Source organism: Aegilops tauschii, chromosome 5 (assembly GCF_002575655.3).
Source record: "Aegilops tauschii subsp. strangulata cultivar AL8/78 chromosome 5, Aet v6.0, whole genome shotgun sequence".
NCBI lineage: Eukaryota > Viridiplantae > Streptophyta > Magnoliopsida > Poales > Poaceae > Aegilops > Aegilops tauschii.
The window spans coordinates 154253797-154275321 of NC_053039.3; positions in this window are offsets into that span (position 1 = coordinate 154253797).

The window sequence follows — 21525 nt, forward strand, 5'->3', positions numbered from 1 at the left end:
TGAACAAAATTATAGAGCTAGTTCAACTCTAGTGTTAAATTATTTGAACTAGCTTATAGAGCTAGGTCAACTATAGTGTAAAATTATTTGAACTAGCTTATAGAGCTAGGTCAACTCTAGTGTAAAATTATTTGAAGTAGCTTATAGAGCTAGTTCAACTCTAGTGTAAAATTATTTGTACTAGATTATAGAGCTAGTTCAACTCTAGTGTAAAATTATTTGAACTAGCTTATAGAGCTAGTTCAACTCTAGTGTAAAATTATTTGTACTAGCCTATAGAGCAAGTTCAACTCTAGTGTAAAATTATTTGTACAAGGTTATAGAGCTTGTTCAACTCTAGTGTAAAATTATTTGAACTAGCTTATAGAGCAAGTTCAACTCTAGTGTAAAATTATTTGTACAAGCTTATAGAGCTAGTTCAACTCTAGTGTAAAATTATTTGAACTAGCTTATAGAGCTAGGTCAACTCTAGTGTAAAATTATTTGAAGTAGCTTATAGAGCTAGTTCAACTCTAGTGTAAAATAATTTGTACTCGATTATAGAGCTAGTTCAACTCTACTGTAAAATTATTTGAACTAAATTATAGAGCTAGTTCAACTCTAGTGTTAAATTATTTGAACTAGCTTATAGAGCTAGGTCAACTATAGTGTAAAATTATTTGAACTAGCTTATAGAGCTAGGTCAACTCTAGTGTAAAATTATTTGAAGAAGCTTATAGAGCTAGTTCAACTCTAGTGTAAAATTATTTGAACTAGATTATAGAGCTAGTTCAACTCTAGTGTAAAATTATTTGAACTAGCTTATAGAGCTAGGTCAACTCTAGTGTAAAATTATTTGAAGTAGCTTATAGAGCTAGTTCAACTCTAGTGTAAAATTATTTGTACTAGATTATAGAGCTAGTTCAACTCTAGTGTAAAATTATTTGAACTAGCTTACAGAGCTAGTTCAACTCTAGTGTAAAATTATTTGTACTAGCCTATAGAGCAAGTTCAACTCTAGTGTAAAATTATTTGTACAAGCTTATAGAGCTAGTTCAACTCTAGTGTAAAATTACTTGAACTAGCTTATAGAGCTAGGTCAACTCTAGTGTAAAATTATTTGAAGAAGCTTATAGAGCTAGTTCAACTCTAGTGTAAAATTATTTGAACTAGATTATAGAGCTAGTTCAACTCTAGTGTAAAATTATTTGAACTAGCTTATAGAGCTAGTACAACTCTAGTGTAAAATTATTTGTACTAGCCTATAGAGCAAGTTCAACTCTAGTGTAAAATTATTTGTACAAGCTTATAGAGCTAGTTCAACTCTAGTGTAAAATTATTTGAACTAGCTTATAGAGCTAGGTCAACTCTAGTGTAAAATTATTTGAAGTAGCTTATAGAGCTAGTTCAACTCTAGTGTAAAATTATTTGTACTTGATTATAGAGCTAGTTCAACTCTACTTTAAAATTATTTGAACTAAATTATAGAGCTAGTTAAACTCTAGTGTTAAATTATTTGAACTAGCTTATAGAGCTAGGTCAACTATAGTGTAAAATTATTTGAACTAGCTTATAGAGCTAGGTCAACTCTAGTGTAAAATTATTTGAAGTAGCTTATAGAGCTAGTTCAACTCTAGTGTAAAATTATTTGTACAAGCTTATAGAGCTAGTTCAACTCTAGTGTAAAATTATTTGTACTAGGCTATAGAGCTTGTTCAACTCTAGTGTAAAATTATTTGTACAAGCCTATAGAGCTAGTTCAACTCTAGTGTAAAATTATTTGAACTAGCTTATAGAGCTAGGTCAACTATAGTGTAAAATTATTTGAACTAGCTTATAGAGCTAGGTCAACTCTAGTGTAAAATTACTTGAAGTAGCTTATAGAGCTAGTTCAACTCTAGTGTAAAATTATTTGAACTAGATTATAGAGCTAGTTCAACTCTAGTGTAAAATTATTTGAACTAGCTTATAGAGCTAGGTCAACTCTAGTGTAAAATTATTTGATGTAGCTTATAGAGCTAGTTCAACTCTAGTGTAAAATCATTTGTACTAGATTATAGAGCTAGTTCAACTCTAGTGTAAAATTATTTGAACTAGCTTATAGAGCTAGTTCAACTCTAGTGTTAAATTATTTGTACTAGCCTATAGAGCAAGTTCAACTCTAGTGTAAAATTATTTGTACAAGCTTATAGAGCTAGTTCAACTCTAGTGTAAAATTACTTGAACTAGCTTATAGAGCTAGGTCAACTCTAGTGTAAAATTATTTGAAGAAGCTTATAGAGCTAGTTCAACTCTAGTGTAAAATTATTTGAACTAGATTATAGAGCTAGTTCAACTCTAGTGTAAAATTATTTGAACTAGCTTATAGAGCTAGTACAACTCTAGTGTAAAATTATTTGTACTAGCCTATAGAGCAAGTTCAACTCTAGTGTAAAATTATTTGTACAAGCTTATAGAGCTAGTTCAACTCTAGTGTAAAATTATTTGAACTAGCTTATAGAGCTAGGTCAACTCTAGTGTAAAATTATTTGAAGTAGCTTATAGAGCTAGTTCAACTCTAGTGTAAAATTATTTGTACTTGATTATAGAGCTAGTTCAACTCTACTTTAAAATTATTTGAACTAAATTATAGAGCTAGTTAAACTCTAGTGTTAAATTATTTGAACTAGCTTATAGAGCTAGGTCAACTATAGTGTAAAATTATTTGAACTAGCTTATAGAGCTAGGTCAACTCTAGTGTAAAATTATTTGAAGTAGCTTATAGAGCTAGTTCAACTCTAGTGTAAAATTATTTGTACAAGCTTATAGAGCTAGTTCAACTCTAGTGTAAAATTATTTGTACTAGGCTATAGAGCTTGTTCAACTCTAGTGTAAAATTATTTGTACAAGCCTATAGAGCTAGTTCAACTCTAGTGTAAAATTATTTGAACTAGCTTATAGAGCTAGGTCAACTATACTGTAAAATTATTTGAACTAGCTTATAGAGCTAGGTCAACTCTAGTGTAAAATTACTTGAAGTAGCTTATAGAGCTAGTTCAACTCTAGTGTAAAATTATTTGAACTAGATTATAGAGCTAGTTCAACTCTAGTGTAAAATTATTTGAACTAGCTTATAGAGCTAGGTCAACTCTAGTGTAAAATTATTTGATGTAGCTTATAGAGCTAGTTCAACTCTAGTGTAAAATCATTTGTACTAGATTATAGAGCTAGTTCAACTCTAGTGTAAAATTATTTGAACTAGCTTATAGAGCTAGTTCAACTCTAGTGTTAAATTATTTGTACTAGCCTATAGAGCAAGTTCAACTCTAGTGTAAAATTATTTGTACAAGCTTATAGAGCTAGTTCAACTCTAGTGTAAAATTACTTGAACTAGCTTATAGAGCTAGGTCAACTCTAGTGTAAAATTATTTGAAGAAGCTTATAGAGCTAGTTCAACTCTAGTGTAAAATTATTTGAACTAGATTATAGAGCTAGTTCAACTCTAGTGTAAAATTATTTGAACTAGCTTATAGAGCTAGTACAACTCTAGTGTAAAATTATTTGTACTAGCCTATAGAGCAAGTTCAACTCTAGTGTAAAATTATTTGTACAAGCTTATAGAGCTAGTTCAACTCTAGTGTAAAATTATTTGAACTAGCTTATAGAGCTAGGTCAACTCTAGTGTAAAATTATTTGAAGTAGCTTATAGAGCTAGTTCAACTCTAGTGTAAAATTATTTGTACTTGATTATAGAGCTAGTTCAACTCTACTGTAAAATTATTTGAACTAAATTATAGAGCTAGTTCAACTCTAGTGTTAAATTATTTGAATTAGCTTATAGAGCTAGGTCAACTATAGTGTAAAATTATTTGAACTAGCTTATAGAGCTAGGTCAACTCTAGTGTAAAATTATTTGAAGTAGCTAATAGAGCTAGTTCAACTCTAGTGTAAATATATTTTTAAAAGCTTATAGAGCTAGTTCAACTCTAGTGTAAAATTATTTGTACTAGGCTATAGAGCTTGTTCAACTCTAGTGTAAAATTATTTGTACAAGCCTATAGAGCTAGTTCAACTCTAGTGTAAAATTATTTGAACTAGCTTATAGAGCTAGGTCAACTATAGTGTAAAATTATTTGAACTAGCTTATAGAGCTAGGTCAACTCTAGTGTAAAATTACTTGAAGTAGCTTATAGAGCTAGTTCAACTCTAGTGTAAAATTATGTGTACTCGATTATAGAGCTAGTTCAACTCTACTGTAAAATTATTTGAACAAAATTATAGAGCTAGTTCAACTCTAGTGTTAAATTATTTGAACTAGCTTATAGAGCTAGGTCAACTATAGTGTAAAATTATTTGAACTAGCTTATAGAGCTAGGTCAACTCTAGTGTAAAATTATTTGAAGTAGCTTATAGAGCTAGTTCAACTCTAGTGTAAAATTATTTGTACTAGATTATAGAGCTAGTTCAACTCTAGTGTAAAATTATTTGAACTAGCTTATAGAGCTAGTTCAACTCTAGTGTAAAATTATTTGTACTAGCCTATAAAGCAAGTTCAACTCTAGTGTAAAATTATTTGTACAAGGTTATAGAGCTTGTTCAACTCTAGTGTAAAATTATTTGAACTAGCTTATAGAGCAAGTTCAACTCTAGTGTAAAATTATTTGTACAAGCTTATAGAGCTAGTTCAACTCTAGTGTAAAATTATTTGAACTAGCTTATAGAGCTAGGTCAACTCTAGTGTAAAATTATTTGAAGTAGCTTATAGAGCTAGTTCAACTCTAGTGTAAAATAATTTGTACTCGATTATAGAGCTAGTTCAACTCTACTGTAAAATTATTTGAACTAAATTATAGAGCTAGTTCAACTCTAGTGTTAAATTATTTGAACTAGCTTATAGAGCTAGGTCAACTATAGTGTAAAATTATTTGAACTAGCTTATAGAGCTAGGTCAACTCTAGTGTAAAATTATTTGAAGAAGCTTATAGAGCTAGTTCAACTCTAGTGTAAAATTATTTGAACTAGATTATAGAGCTAGTTCAACTCTAGTGTAAAATTATTTGAACTAGCTTATAGAGCTAGGTCAACTCTAGTGTAAAATTATTTGAAGTAGCTTATAGAGCTAGTTCAACTCTAGTGTAAAATTATTTGTACTAGATTATAGAGCTAGTTCAACTCTAGTGTAAAATTATTTGAACTAGCTTACAGAGCTAGTTCAACTCTAGTGTAAAATTATTTGTACTAGCCTATAGAGCAAGTTCAACTCTAGTGTAAAATTATTTGTACAAGCTTATAGAGCTAGTTCAACTCTAGTGTAAAATTACTTGAACTAGCTTATAGAGCTAGGTCAACTCTAGTGTAAAATTATTTGAAGAAGCTTATAGAGCTAGTTCAACTCTAGTGTAAAATTATTTGAACTAGATTATAGAGCTAGTTCAACTCTAGTGTAAAATTATTTGAACTAGCTTATAGAGCTAGTACAACTCTAGTGTAAAATTATTTGTACTAGCCTATAGAGCAAGTTCAACTCTAGTGTAAAATTATTTGTACAAGCTTATAGAGCTAGTTCAACTCTAGTGTAAAATTATTTGAACTAGCTTATAGAGCTAGGTCAACTCTAGTGTAAAATTATTTGAAGTAGCTTATAGAGCTAGTTCAACTCTAGTGTAAAATTATTTGTACTTGATTATAGAGCTAGTTCAACTCTACTTTAAAATTATTTGAACTAAATTATAGAGCTAGTTAAACTCTAGTGTTAAATTATTTGAACTAGCTTATAGAGCTAGGTCAACTATAGTGTAAAATTATTTGAACTAGCTTATAGAGCTAGGTCAACTCTAGTGTAAAATTATTTGAAGTAGCTTATAGAGCTAGTTCAACTCTAGTGTAAAATTATTTGTACAAGCTTATAGAGCTAGTTCAACTCTAGTGTAAAATTATTTGTACTAGGCTATAGAGCTTGTTCAACTCTAGTGTAAAATTATTTGTACAAGGCTATAGAGCTAGTTCAACTCTAGTGTAAAATTATTTGAACTAGCTTATAGAGCTAGGTCAACTATAGTGTAAAATTATTTGAACTAGCTTATAGAGCTAGGTCAACTCTAGTGTAAAATTACTTGAAGTAGCTTATAGAGCTAGTTCAACTCTAGTGTAAAATTATTTGAACTAGATTATAGAGCTAGTTCAACTCTAGTGTAAAATTATTTGAACTAGCTTATAGAGCTAGTTCAACTCTAGTGTAAAATTATTTGTACTAGCCTATAGAGCAAGTTCAACTCTAGTGTAAAATTATTTGTACAAGCTTATAGAGCTAGTTCAACTCTAGTGTAAAATTACTTGAACTAGCTTATAGAGCTAGGTCAACTCTAGTGTAAAATTATTTGAAGAAGCTTATAGAGCTAGTTCAACTCTAGTGTAAAATTATTTGAACTAGATTATAGAGCTAGTTCAACTCTAGTGTAAAATTATTTGAACTAGCTTATAGAGCTAGTACAACTCTAGTGTAAAATTATTTGTACTAGCCTATAGAGCAAGTTCAACTCTAGTGTAAAATTATTTGTACAAGCTTATAGAGCTAGTTCAACTCTAGTGTAAAATTATTTGAACTAGCTTATAGAGCTAGGTCAACTCTAGTGTTAAATTATTTGAAGTAGCTTATAGAGCTAGTTCAACTCTAGTGTAAAATTATTTGTACTTGATTATAGAGCTAGTTCAACTCTACTGTAAAATTATTTGAACTAAATTATAGAGCTAGTTCAACTCTAGTGTTAAATTATTTGAATTAGCTTATAGAGCTAGGTCAACTATAGTGTAAAATTATTTGAACTAGCTTATAGAGCTAGGTCAACTCTAGTGTAAAATTATTTGAAGTAGCTTATAGAGCTAGTTCAACTCTAGTGTAAAATTATTTTTAAAAGCTTATAGAGCTAGTTCAACTCTAGTGTAAAATTATTTGTACTAGGCTATAGAGCTTGTTCAACTCTAGTGTAAAATTATTTGTACAAGCCTATAGAGCTAGTTCAACTCTAGTGTAAAATTATTTGAACTAGCTTATAGAGCTAGGTCAACTATAGTGTAAAATTATTTGAACTAGCTTATAGAGCTAGGTCAACTCTAGTGTAAAATTACTTGAAGTAGCTTATAGAGCTAGTTCAACTCTAGTGTAAAATTATTTGTACTAGGCTATAGAGCTTGTTCAACTCTAGTGTAAAATTATTTGAAGTAGCTTATAGAGCTAGTTCAACTCTAGTGTAAAATTATTTGTACAAGCTTATAGAGCTAGTTCAACTCTAGTGTAAAATTATTTGTACTAGGCTATAGAGCTTGTTCAACTCTAGTGTAAAATTATTTGTACAAGCTTATAGAGCTAGTTCAACTCTAGTGTAAAATTATTTGTACTAGGCTATAGAGCTAGTTCAACTCTAGTGTAAAATTATTTGAACTAAATTATAGAGCTAGTTCAACTCTAGTGTTAAATTATTTGAACTAGCTTATAGAGCTAGTTCAACTCTAGTGTAAAATTATTTGAACTAGCTTATAGAGCTAGTTCAACTCTAGTGTAAAATTATTTGTACTAGCCTATAGACCAAGTTCAACTCTAGTGTAAAATTATTTGTACAAGGTTATAGAGCTAGTTCAACTCTAGTGTAAACTTATTTGAACTAGCTTATAGAGCTAGTTCAACTCTAGTGTCAAATTATTTGAAGTAGCTTACAGAGCTAGTTCAACTCTAGTGTAAAATTATTTGTACTAGACTATAGAGCTAGTTCAACTCTACTGTAAAATTATTTGTACAACCTTATAAAGCTAGTGTAACTCTGGTGTAAAATTATTTGAACTAGCTTATAGAGCTAGTTCAACTCTAGTGTAAAAATATTTGTACAAGCTTATAGAGCTAGTTCAAGTCTAGTGTAGAATTATTTGTACTAGATTATAGAGCTAGTTCAACTCTAGTGTAAAATTATTTGACCTAGCTTATAGAGCTAGTTCAACTCTAGTGTAAAATTATTTGTACTAGCCTAGAGAGCAAGTTCAACTCTAGTGTAAAATTATTTGTACAAGCTTATAGAGCTAGTTCAACTCTAGTGTAAAATTATTTGTACTAGCCTATAGAGCAAGTTCAACTCTAGTGTAAAATTATTTGTACAAGCTTATAGAGCTAGTTCAACTCTAGTGTAAAATTATTTGAACTAGCTTATAGAGCTAGGTCAACTCTAGTGTAAAATTATTTGAAGAAGCTTAGAGAGCTAGTTCAACTCTAGTGTAAAATTATTTGAACTAGATTATAGAGCTAGTTCAACTCTAGTGTAAAATTATTTGAACTAGCTTATAGAGCTAGTTCAACTCTAGTGTAAAATTATTTGTACTAGCCTATAGAGCAAGTTCAACTCTAGTGTAAAATTATTTGTACAAGCTTATAGAGCTAGTTCAACTCTAGTGTAAAATTATTTGAACTAGCTTATAGAGCTAGGTCAACTCTAGTGTAAAATTATTTATAGTAGCTTATAGAGCTAGTTCAACTCTAGTGTAAAATTATTTGTACTGGATAATAGAGCTAGTTCAACTCTACTGTAAAATTATTTGAACTAAATTATAGAGCTAGTTCAACTCTAGTGTTAAATTATTTGAACTAGCTTATAGAGCTAGGTCAACTATAGTGTAAAATTATTTGAACTAGCTTATAGAGCTAGGTCAACTCTAGTGTAAAATTATTTGAAGTAGCTTATAGAGCTAGTTCAACTCTAGTGTAAAATTATTTGTACAAGCTTATAGAGCTAGTTCAACTCTAGTGTAAAATTATTTGTACTAGGCTATAGAGCTTGTTCAACTCTAGTGTAAAATTATTTGTACAAGCTTATAGAGCTAGTTCAACTCTAGTGTTAAATTATTTGAACTAGCTTATAGAGCTAGGTCAACTATAGTGTAAAATTATTTGAACTAGCTTATAGAGCTAGGTCAACTCTAGTATAAAATTATTTGAAGTAGCTTATAGAGCTAGTTCAACTCTAGTGTAAAATTATTTGTACAAGCTTATACAGCTAGTTCAACTCTAGTGTAAAATTATTTGTACTAGGCTATAGAGCTTGTTCAACTATAGTGTAAAATTATTTGAAGTAGCTTATAGAGCTAGTTCAACTCTAGTGTAAAATTATTTGTACAAGCTTATAGAGCTAGTTCAACTCTAGTGTAAAATTATTTGTACTAGGCTATAGAGCTAGTTCAACTCTAGTGTAAAATTATTTGTACAAGCTTATAGAGCTAGTTCAACTCTAGTGTAAAATTAATTGTACTAGGCTATAGAGCTAGTTCAACTCTAGTGTAAAATTATTTGAACTAAATTATAGAGCTAGTTCAACTCTAGTGTTAAATTATTTGAACTAGCTTATAGAGCTAGTTCTACTCTAGTGTAAAATTATTTGAACTAGCTTATAGAGCTAGTTCAACTCTAGTGTAAAATTATTTGTACTAGCCTATAGAGCAAGTTCAACTCTAGTGTAAAATTATTTGTACAAGGTTATAGAGCTTGTTCAACTCTAGTGTAAAATTATTTGAACTAGCTTATAGAGCAAGTTGAACTCTAGTGTAAAATTATTTGTACAAGCTTATAGAGCTAGTTCAACTCTAGTGTAAAATTATTTGAACTAGCTTATAGAGCTAGGTCAACTCTAGTGTAAAATTATTTGAAGTAGCTTATAGAGCTAGTTCAACTCTAGTGTAAAATTATTTGTACTCGATTATAGAGCTAGTTCAACTCTACTGTAAAATTATAGAGCTAGTTCAACTCTAGTGTTAAATTATTTGAACTAGCTTATAGAGCTAGGTCAACTATAGTGTAAAATTATTTGAACTAGCTTATAGAGCTAGGTCAACTCTAGTGTAAAATTATTTGAAGTAGCTTATAGAGCTAGTTCAACTCTAGTGTAAAATTATTTGTACTAGATTATAGAGCTAGTTCAACTCTAGTGTAAAATTATTTGAACTAGCTTATAGAGCTAGTTCAACTCTAGTGTAAAATTATTTGTACTAGCCTATAGAGGAAGTTCAACTCTAGTGTAAAATTATTTGTACAAGCTTATAGAGCTAGTTCAACTCTAGTGTAAAATTACTTGAACTAGCTTATAGAGCTAGGTCAACTCTAGTGTAAAATTATTTGAAGAAGCTTATAGAGCTAGTTCAACTCTAGTGTAAAATTATTTCAACTAGATTATAGAGCTAGTTCAACTCTAGTGTAAAATTATTTGAACTAGCTTATAGAGCTAGGTCAACTCTAGTGTAAAATTATTTGAAGTAGCTTATAGAGCTAGTTCAACTCTAGTTTAAAATTATTTGTACTAGATTATAGAGCTAGTTCAACTCTAGTGTAAAATTATTTGAACTAGCTTATAGAGCTAGTTCAACTCTAGTGTAAAATTATTTGTACTAGCCTATAGAGCAAGTTCAACTCTAGTGTAAAATTATTTGTACAAGCTTATAGAGCTAGTTCAACTCTAGTGTAAAATTACTTGAACTAGCTTATAGAGCTAGGTCAACTCTAGTGTAAAATTATTTGAAGAAGCTTATAGAGCTAGTTCAACTCTAGTGTAAAATTATTTGAACTAGATTATAGAGCTAGTTCAACTCTAGTGTAAAATTATTTGAACTAGCTTATAGAGCTAGTACAACTCTAGTGTAAAATTATTTGTACTAGCCTATAGAGCAAGTTCAACTCTAGTGTAAAATTATTTGTACAAGCTTATAGAGCTAGTTCAACTCTAGTGTAAAATTATTTGAACTAGCTTATAGAGCTAGGTCAACTCTAGTGTAAAATTATTTGAAGTAGCTTATAGAGCTAGTTCAACTCTAGTGTAAAATTATTTGTACTTGATTATAGAGCTAGTTCAACTCTACTTTAAAATTATTTGAACTAAATTATAGAGCTAGTTCAACTCTAGTGTTAAATTATTTGAACTAGCTTATAGAGCTAGTTCAACTCTAGTGTAAAATTATTTGTACTAGCCTATAGAGGAAGTTCAACTCTAGTGTAAAATTATTTGTACAAGCTTATAGAGCTAGTTCAACTCTAGTGTAAAATTACTTGAACTAGCTTATAGAGCTAGGTCAACTCTAGTGTAAAATTATTTGAAGAAGCTTATAGAGCTAGTTCAACTCTAGTGTAAAATTATTTGAACTAGATTATAGAGCTAGTTCAACTCTAGTGTAAAATTATTTGAACTAGCTTATAGAGCTAGGTCAACTCTAGTGTAAAATTATTTGAAGTAGCTTATAGAGCTAGTTCAACTCTAGTTTAAAATTATTTGTACTAGATTATAGAGCTAGTTCAACTCTAGTGTAAAATTATTTGAACTAGCTTATAGAGCTAGTTCAACTCTAGTGTAAAATTATTTGTACTAGCCTATAGAGCAAGTTCAACTCTAGTGTAAAATTATTTGTACAAGCTTATAGAGCTAGTTCAACTCTAGTGTAAAATTACTTGAACTAGCTTATAGAGCTAGGTCAACTCTAGTGTAAAATTATTTGAAGAAGCTTATAGAGCTAGTTCAACTCTAGTGTAAAATTATTTGAACTAGATTATAGAGCTAGTTCAACTCTAGTGTAAAATTATTTGAACTAGCTTATAGAGCTAGTACAACTCTAGTGTAAAATTATTTGTACTAGCCTATAGAGCAAGTTCAACTCTAGTGTAAAATTATTTGTACAAGCTTATAGAGCTAGTTCAACTCTAGTGTAAAATTATTTGAACTAGCTTATAGAGCTAGGTCAACTCTAGTGTAAAATTATTTGAAGTAGCTTATAGAGCTAGTTCAACTCTAGTGTAAAATTATTTGTACTTGATTATAGAGCTAGTTCAACTCTACTTTAAAATTATTTGAACTAAATTATAGAGCTAGTTCAACTCTAGTGTTAAATTATTTGAACTAGCTTATAGAGCTAGGTCAACTCTAGTGTAAAATTATTTGAAGTAGCTTATAGAGCTAGTTCAACTCTAGTTTAAAATTATTTGTACTAGATTATAGAGCTAGTTCAACTCTAGTGTAAAATTATTTGAACTAGCTTATAGAGCTAGTTCAACTCTAGTGTAAAATTATTTGTACTAGCCTATAGAGCAAGTTCAACTCTAGTGTAAAATTATTTGTACAAGCTTATAGAGCTAGTTCAACTCTAGTGTAAAATTACTTGAACTAGCTTATAGAGCTAGGTCAACTCTAGTGTAAAATTATTTGAAGAAGCTTATAGAGCTAGTTCAACTCTAGTGTAAAATTATTTGAACTAGATTATAGAGCTAGTTCAACTCTAGTGTAAAATTATTTGAACTAGCTTATAGAGCTAGTACAACTCTAGTGTAAAATTATTTGTACTAGCCTATAGAGCAAGTTCAACTCTAGTGTAAAATTATTTGTACAAGCTTATAGAGCTAGTTCAACTCTAGTGTAAAATTATTTGAACTAGCTTATAGAGCTAGGTCAACTCTAGTGTAAAATTATTTGAAGTAGCTTATAGAGCTAGTTCAACTCTAGTGTAAAATTATTTGTACTTGATTATAGAGCTAGTTCAACTCTACTTTAAAATTATTTGAACTAAATTATAGAGCTAGTTCAACTCTAGTGTTAAATTATTTGAACTAGCTTATAGAGCTAGGTCAACTATAGTGTAAAATTATTTGAACTAGCTTATAGAGCTAGGTCAACTCTAGTGTAAAATTATTTGAAGTAGCTTATAGAGCTAGTTCCACTCTAGTGTAAAATTATTTGTACAAGCTTATAGAGCTAGTTCAACTCTAGTGTAAAATTATTTGTACTAGGCTATAGAGCTTGTTCAACTCTAGTGTAAAATTATTTGTACAAGCTTATAGAGCTAGTTCAACTCTAGAGTTAAATTATTTGAACTAGCTTATAGAGCTAGGTCAGCTATAGTGTAAAATTATTTGAACTAGCTTAAAGAGCTAGGTCAACTCTAGTGTAAAATTATTTGTACTAGGCTATAGAGCTTGTTCAACTCTAGTGTAAAATTATTTGAAGTAGCTTATAGAGCTAGTTCAACTCTAGTGTAAAATTATTTGAACTAGCTTATAGAGCTAGGTCAACTCTAGTGTAAAATTATTTGTACTAGGCTATAGAGCTTGTTCAACTCTAGTGTAAAATTATTTGTACAAGCTTATAGAGCTAGTTCAACTCTAGTGTAAAATTATTTGTACTAGGCTATAGAGCTAGTTCAACTCTAGTGTAAAATTATTTGTACAAGCTTATAGAGCTAGTTCAACTCTAGTGTAAAATTAATTGTACTAGGCTATAGAGCTAGTTCAACTCTAGTGTAAAATTATTTGAACTAAATTATAGAGCTAGTTCAACTCTAGTGTTAAATTATTTGAACTAGCTTATAGAGCTAGTTCTACTCTAGTGTAAAATTATTTGAACTAGCTTATAGAGCTAGTTCAACTCTAGTGTAAAATTATTTGTACTAGCCTATAGAGCAAGTTCAACTCTAGTGTAAAATTATTTGTACAAGCTTATAGAGCTTGTTCAACTCTAGTGTAAAATTATTTGAACTAGCTTATAGAGCAAGTTGAACTCTAGTGTAAAATTATTTGTACAAGCTTATAGAGCTAGTTCAACTCTAGTGTAAAATTATTTGAACTAGCTTATAGAGCTAGGTCAACTCTAGTGTAAAATTATTTGAAGTAGCTTATAGAGCTAGTTCAACTCTAGTGTAAAATTATTTGTACTCGATTATAGAGCTAGTTCAACTCTACTGTAAAATTATAGAGCTAGTTCAACTCTAGTGTTAAATTATTTGAACTAGCTTATAGAGCTAGGTCAACTATAGTGTAAAATTATTTGAACTAGCTTATAGAGCTAGGTCAACTCTAGTGTAAAATTATTTGAAGTAGCTTATAGAGCTAGTTCAACTCTAGTGTAAAATTATTTGTACTAGATTATAGAGCTAGTTCAACTCTAGTGTAAAATTATTTGAACTAGCTTATAGAGCTAGTTCAACTCTAGTGTAAAATTATTTGTACTAGCCTATAGAGGAAGTTCAACTCTAGTGTAAAATTATTTGTACAAGCTTATAGAGCTAGTTCAACTCTAGTGTAAAATTACTTGAACTAGCTTATAGAGCTAGGTCAACTCTAGTGTAAAATTATTTGAAGAAGCTTATAGAGCTAGTTCAACTCTAGTGTAAAATTATTTCAACTAGATTATAGAGCTAGTTCAACTCTAGTGTAAAATTATTTGAACTAGCTTATAGAGCTAGGTCAACTCTAGTGTAAAATTATTTGAAGTAGCTTATAGAGCTAGTTCAACTCTAGTTTAAAATTATTTGTACTAGATTATAGAGCTAGTTCAACTCTAGTGTAAAATTATTTGAACTAGCTTATAGAGCTAGTTCAACTCTAGTGTAAAATTATTTGTACTAGCCTATAGAGCAAGTTCAACTCTAGTGTAAAATTATTTGTACAAGCTTATAGAGCTAGTTCAACTCTAGTGTAAAATTACTTGAACTAGCTTATAGAGCTAGGTCAACTCTAGTGTAAAATTATTTGAAGAAGCTTATAGAGCTAGTTCAACTCTAGTGTAAAATTATTTGAACTAGATTATAGAGCTAGTTCAACTCTAGTGTAAAATTATTTGAACTAGCTTATAGAGCTAGTACAACTCTAGTGTAAAATTATTTGTACTAGCCTATAGAGCAAGTTCAACTCTAGTGTAAAATTATTTGTACAAGCTTATAGAGCTAGTTCAACTCTAGTGTAAAATTATTTGAACTAGCTTATAGAGCTAGGTCAACTCTAGTGTAAAATTATTTGAAGTAGCTTATAGAGCTAGTTCAACTCTAGTGTAAAATTATTTGTACTTGATTATAGAGCTAGTTCAACTCTACTTTAAAATTATTTGAACTAAATTATAGAGCTAGTTCAACTCTAGTGTTAAATTATTTGAACTAGCTTATAGAGCTAGTTCAACTCTAGTGTAAAATTATTTGTACTAGCCTATAGAGGAAGTTCAACTCTAGTGTAAAATTATTTGTACAAGCTTATAGAGCTAGTTCAACTCTAGTGTAAAATTACTTGAACTAGCTTATAGAGCTAGGTCAACTCTAGTGTAAAATTATTTGAAGAAGCTTATAGAGCTAGTTCAACTCTAGTGTAAAATTATTTGAACTAGATTATAGAGCTAGTTCAACTCTAGTGTAAAATTATTTGAACTAGCTTATAGAGCTAGGTCAACTCTAGTGTAAAATTATTTGAAGTAGCTTATAGAGCTAGTTCAACTCTAGTTTAAAATTATTTGTACTAGATTATAGAGCTAGTTCAACTCTAGTGTAAAATTATTTGAACTAGCTTATAGAGCTAGTTCAACTCTAGTGTAAAATTATTTGTACTAGCCTATAGAGCAAGTTCAACTCTAGTGTAAAATTATTTGTACAAGCTTATAGAGCTAGTTCAACTCTAGTGTAAAATTACTTGAACTAGCTTATAGAGCTAGGTCAACTCTAGTGTAAAATTATTTGAAGAAGCTTATAGAGCTAGTTCAACTCTAGTGTAAAATTATTTGAACTAGATTATAGAGCTAGTTCAACTCTAGTGTAAAATTATTTGAACTAGCTTATAGAGCTAGTACAACTCTAGTGTAAAATTATTTGTACTAGCCTATAGAGCAAGTTCAACTCTAGTGTAAAATTATTTGTACAAGCTTATAGAGCTAGTTCAACTCTAGTGTAAAATTATTTGAACTAGCTTATAGAGCTAGGTCAACTCTAGTGTAAAATTATTTGAAGTAGCTTATAGAGCTAGTTCAACTCTAGTGTAAAATTATTTGTACTTGATTATAGAGCTAGTTCAACTCTACTTTAAAATTATTTGAACTAAATTATAGAGCTAGTTCAACTCTAGTGTTAAATTATTTGAACTAGCTTATAGAGCTAGGTCAACTCTAGTGTAAAATTATTTGAAGTAGCTTATAGAGCTAGTTCAACTCTAGTTTAAAATTATTTGTACTAGATTATAGAGCTAGTTCAACTCTAGTGTAAAATTATTTGAACTAGCTTATAGAGCTAGTTCAACTCTAGTGTAAAATTATTTGTACTAGCCTATAGAGCAAGTTCAACTCTAGTGTAAAATTATTTGTACAAGCTTATAGAGCTAGTTCAACTCTAGTGTAAAATTACTTGAACTAGCTTATAGAGCTAGGTCAACTCTAGTGTAAAATTATTTGAAGAAGCTTATAGAGCTAGTTCAACTCTAGTGTAAAATTATTTGAACTAGATGATAGAGCTAGTTCAACTCTAGTGTAAAATTATTTGAACTAGCTTATAGAGCTAGTACAACTCTAGTGTAAAATTATTTGTACTAGCCTATAGAGCAAGTTCAACTCTAGTGTAAAATTATTTGTACAAGCTTATAGAGCTAGTTCAACTCTAGTGTAAAATTATTTGAACTAGCTTATAGAGCTAGGTCAACTCTAGTGTAAAATTATTTGAAGTAGCTTATAGAGCTAGTTCAACTCTAGTGTAAAATTATTTGTACTTGATTATAGAGCTAGTTCAACTCTACTTTAAAATTATTTGAACTAAATTATAGAGCTAGTTCAACTCTAGTGTTAAATTATTTGAACTAGCTTATAGAGCTAGGTCAACTATAGTGTAAAATTATTTGAACTAGCTTATAGAGCTAGGTCAACTCTAGTGTAAAATTATTTGAAGTAGCTTATAGAGCTAGTTCCACTCTAGTGTAAAATTATTTGTACAAGCTTATAGAGCTAGTTCAACTCTAGTGTAAAATTATTTGTACTAGGCTATAGAGCTTGTTCAACTCTAGTGTAAAATTATTTGTACAAGCTTATAGAGCTAGTTCAACTCTAGAGTTAAATTATTTGAACTAGCTTATAGAGCTAGGTCAGCTATAGTGTAAAATTATTTGAACTAGCTTAAAGAGCTAGGTCAAATCTAGTGTAAAATTATTTGTACTAGGCTATAGAGCTTGTTCAACTCTAGTGTAAAATTATTTGAAGTAGCTTATAGAGCTAGTTCAACTCTAGTGTAAAATTATTTGAACTAGCTTATAGAGCTAGGTCAACTCTAGTGTAAAATTATTTGTACTAGGCTATAGAGCTTGTTCAACTCTAGTGTAAAATTATTTGTACAAGCTTATAGAGCTAGTTCAACTCTAGTGTAAAATTATTTGTACTAGGCTATAGAGCTAGTTCAACTCTTGTGTAAAATTATTTGAACTAAATTATAGAGCTAGTTCAACTCTAGTGTTAAATTATTTGAACTAGCTTATAGAGCTAGTTCTACTCTAGTGTAAAATTATTTGAACTAGCTTATAGAGCTAGTTCAACTCTAGTGTAAAATTATTTGTACTAGCCTATAGAGCAAGTTCAACTCTAGTGTAAAATTATTTGTACAAGGTTATAGAGCTTGTTCAACTCTAGTGTAAAATTATTTGAACTAGCTTATAGAGCAAGTTCAACTCTAGTGTAAAATTGTTTGTACAAGCTTATAGAGCTAGTTCAACTCTAGTGTAAAATTATTTGAACTAGCTTATAGAGTTAGGTCAACTCTAGTGTAAAATTATTTGAAGTAGCTTATAGAGCTAGTTCAACTCTAGTGTAAAATTATTTGTACTCGATTATAGAGCTAGTTCAACTCTACTGTAAAATTATTTGAACTAAATTATAGAGCTAGTTCAACTCTAGTGTTAAATTATTTGAACTAGCTTATAGAGCTAGGTCAACTATAGTGTAAAATTATTTGAACTAGCTTATAGAGCTAGGTCAACTCTAGTGTAAAATTATTTGAAGTAGCTTATAGAGCTAGTTCAACTCTAGTGTAAAATTATTTGTACTAGATTATAGAGCTAGTTCAACTCTAGTGTAAAATTATTTGAACTAGCTTATAGAGCTAGTTCAACTCTAGTGTAAAATTATCTGTACTAGCCTATAGAGGAAGTTCAACTCTAGTGTAAAATTATTTGTACAAGCTTATAGAGCTAGTTCAACTCTAGTGTAAAATTACTTGAACTAGCTTATAGAGCTAGGTCAACTCTAGTGTAAAATTATTTGAAGAAGCTTATAGAGCTAGCTCAACTCTAGTGTAAAATTATTTGAACTAGACTATAGAGCTAGTTCAACTCTAGTGTAAAATTATTTGAACTAGCTTATAGAGCTAGGTCAACTCTAGTGTAAAATTATTTGAAGTAGCTTATAGAGCTAGTTCAACTCTAGTGTAAAATTATTTGTACTAGATTATAGAGCTAGTTCAACTCTAGTGTAAAATTATTTGAACTAGCTTACAGAGCTAGTTCAACTCTAGTGTAAAATTATTTGTACTAGCCTATAGAGCAAGTTCAACTCTAGTGTAAAATTATTTGTACAAGCTTATAGAGCTAGTTCAACTCTAGTGTAAAATTACTTGAACTAGCTTATAGAGCTAGGTCAACTCTAGTGTAAAATTATTTGAAGAAGCTTATAGAGCTAGTTCAACTCTAGTGTAAAATTATTTGAACTAGATTATAGAGCTAGTTCAACTCTAGTGTAAAATTATTTGAACTAGCTTATAGAGCTAGTACAACTCTAGTGTAAAATTATTTGTAATAGCCTATAGAGCAAGTTCAACTCTAGTGTAAAATTATTTGTACAAGCTTATAGAGCTAGTTCAACTCTAGTGTAAAATTATTTGAACTAGCTTATAGAGCTAGGTCAACTCTAGTGTAAAATTATTTGAAGTAGCTTATAGAGCTAGTTCAACTCTAGTGTAAAATTATTTGTACTTGATTATAGAGCTAGTTCAACTCTACTTTAAAATTATTTGAACTAAATTATAGAGCTAGTTCAACTCTAGTGTTAAATTATTTGAACTAGCTTATAGAGCTAGGTCAACTATAGTGTAAAATTATTTGAACTAACTTATAGAGCTAGGTCAACTCTAGTGTAAAATTATTTGAAGTAGCTTATAGAGCTAGTTCAACTCTAGTGTAAAATTATTTGTACAAGCTTATAGAGCTAGTTCAACTCTAGTGTAAAATTATTTGTACTAGGCTATAGAGCTTGTTCAACTCTAGTGTAAAATTATTTGTACAAGCTTATAGAGCTAGTTCAACTCTAGTGTAAAATTATTTGAACTAGCTTATAGAGCTAGGTCAACTCTAGTGTAAAATTATTTATAGTAGCTTATAGAGCTAGTTCAACTCTAGTGTAAAATTATTTGTACTGGATAATAGAGCTAGTTCAACTCTACTCTAAAATTATTTGAACTAAATTATAGAGCTAGTTCAACTCTAGTGTTAAATTATTTGAACTAGCTTATAGAGCTAGGTCAACTATAGTGTAAAATTATTTGAACTAGCTTATAGAGCTAGGTCAACTCTAGTGTAAAATTATTTGAAGTAGCTTATAGAGCTAGTTCAACTCTAGTGTAAAATTATTTGTACAAGCTTATAGAGCTAGTTCAACTCTAGTGTAAAATTATTTGTACTAGGCTATAGAGCTTGTTCAACTCTAGTGTAAAATTATTTGTACAAGCTTATAGAGCTAGTTCAACTCTAGTGTTAAATTATTTGAACTAGCTTATAGAGCTAGGTCAACTATAGTGTAAAATTATTTGAACTAGCTTATAGAGCTAGGTCAACTCTAGTATAAAATTATTTGAAGTAGCTTATAGAGCTAGTTCAACTCTAGTGTAAAATTATTTGTACAAGCTTATGCAGCTAGTTCAACTCTAGTGTAAAATTATTTGTACTAGGCTATAGAGCTTGTTCAACTATAGTGTAAAATTATTTGAAGTAGCTTATAGAGCTAGTTCAACTCTAGTGTAAAATTATTTGTACAAGCTTATAGAGCTAGTTCAACTCTAGTGTAAAATTATTTGTACTAGGCTATAGAGCTAGTTCAACTCTAGTGTAAAATTATTTGTACAAGCTTATAGAGCTAGTTCAACTCTAGTGTAAAATTAATTGTACTAGGCTATAGAGCTAGTTCAACTCTAGTGTAAAATTATTTGAACTAAATTATAGAGCTAGTTCAACTCTAGTGTTAAATTATTTGAACTAGCTTATAGAGCTAGTTCTACTCTAGTGTAAAATTATTTGAACTAGCTTATAGAGCTAGTTCAACTCTAGTGTAAAATTATTTGTACTAGCCTATAGAGCAAGTTCAACTCTAGTGTAAAATTATTTGTACAAGGTTATAGAGCTTGTTCAACTCTAGTGTAAAATTATTTGAACTAGCTTATAGAGCAAGTTGAACTCTAGTGTAAAATTATTTGTACAAGCTTATAGAGCTAGTTCAACTCTAGTGTAAAATTATTTGAACTAGCTTATAGAGCTAGGTCAACTCTAGTGTAAAATTATTTGAAGTAGCTTATAGAGCTAGTTCAACTCTAGTGTAAAATTATTTGTACTCGATTATAGAGCTAGTTCAACTCTACTGTAAAATTATTTGAACTAAATTATAGAGCTAGTTCAACTCTAGTGTTAAATTATTTGAACTAGCTTATAGAGCTAGGTCAACTATAGTGTAAAATTATTTGAACTAGCTTATAGAGCTAGGTCAACTCTAGTGTAAAATTATTTGAAGTAGCTTATAGAGCTAGTTCAACTCTAGTGTAAAATTATTTGTACTAGATTATAGAGCTAGTTCAACTCTAGTGTAAAATTATTTGAACTAGCTTATAGAGCTAGTTCAACTCTAGTGTAAAATTATTTGTACTAGCCTATAGAGGAAGTTCAACTCTAGTGTAAAATTATTTGTACAAGCTTATAGAGCTAGTTCAACTCTAGTGTAAAATTACTTGCACTAGCTTATAGAGCTAGGTCAACTCTAGTGTAAAATTATTTGAAGAAGCTTATAGAGCTAGTTCAACTCTAGTGTAAAATTATTTGAACTAGATTATAGAGCTAGTTCAACTCTAGTGTAAAATTATTTGAACTAGCTTATAGAGCTAGGTCAACTCTAGTGTAAAATTATTTGAAGTAGCTTATAGAGCTAGTTCAACTCTAGTGTAAAATTATTTGTACTTGATTATAGAGCTAGTTCAACTCTAGTGTTAAATTATTTGAACTAGCTTATAGAGCTAGGTCAACTATAGTGTAAAATTATTTGAACTAGCTTATAGAGCTAGGTCAACTCTAGTGTAAAATTATTTGAAGTAGCTTATAGAGCTAGTTCAACTCTAGTGTAAAATTATTTGTACAAGCTTATAGAGCTAGTTCAACTCTAGTGTACAATTATTTGTACAAGCTTATATTGCTAGTTCAACTCTAGTGTAAAATTATTTGTACTAGGCTATAGAGCTAGTTCAACTCTAGTGTAAAATTATTTGAACTAGTTTATCGAGCTAGTTCAACTCTAGTGTAAAATTATTTGTACTAGCCTATAGAGGAAGTTCAACTCTAGTGTAAAATTATTTGTACAAGCTTATAGAGCTAGTTCAACTCTAGTGTAAAATTACTTGAACTAGCTTATAGAGCTAGGTCAACTCTAGTGTAAAATTATTTGAAGAAGCTTATAGAGCTAGTTCAACTCTAGTGTAAAATTATTTGAACTAGATTATAGAGCTAGTTCAACTCTAGTGTAA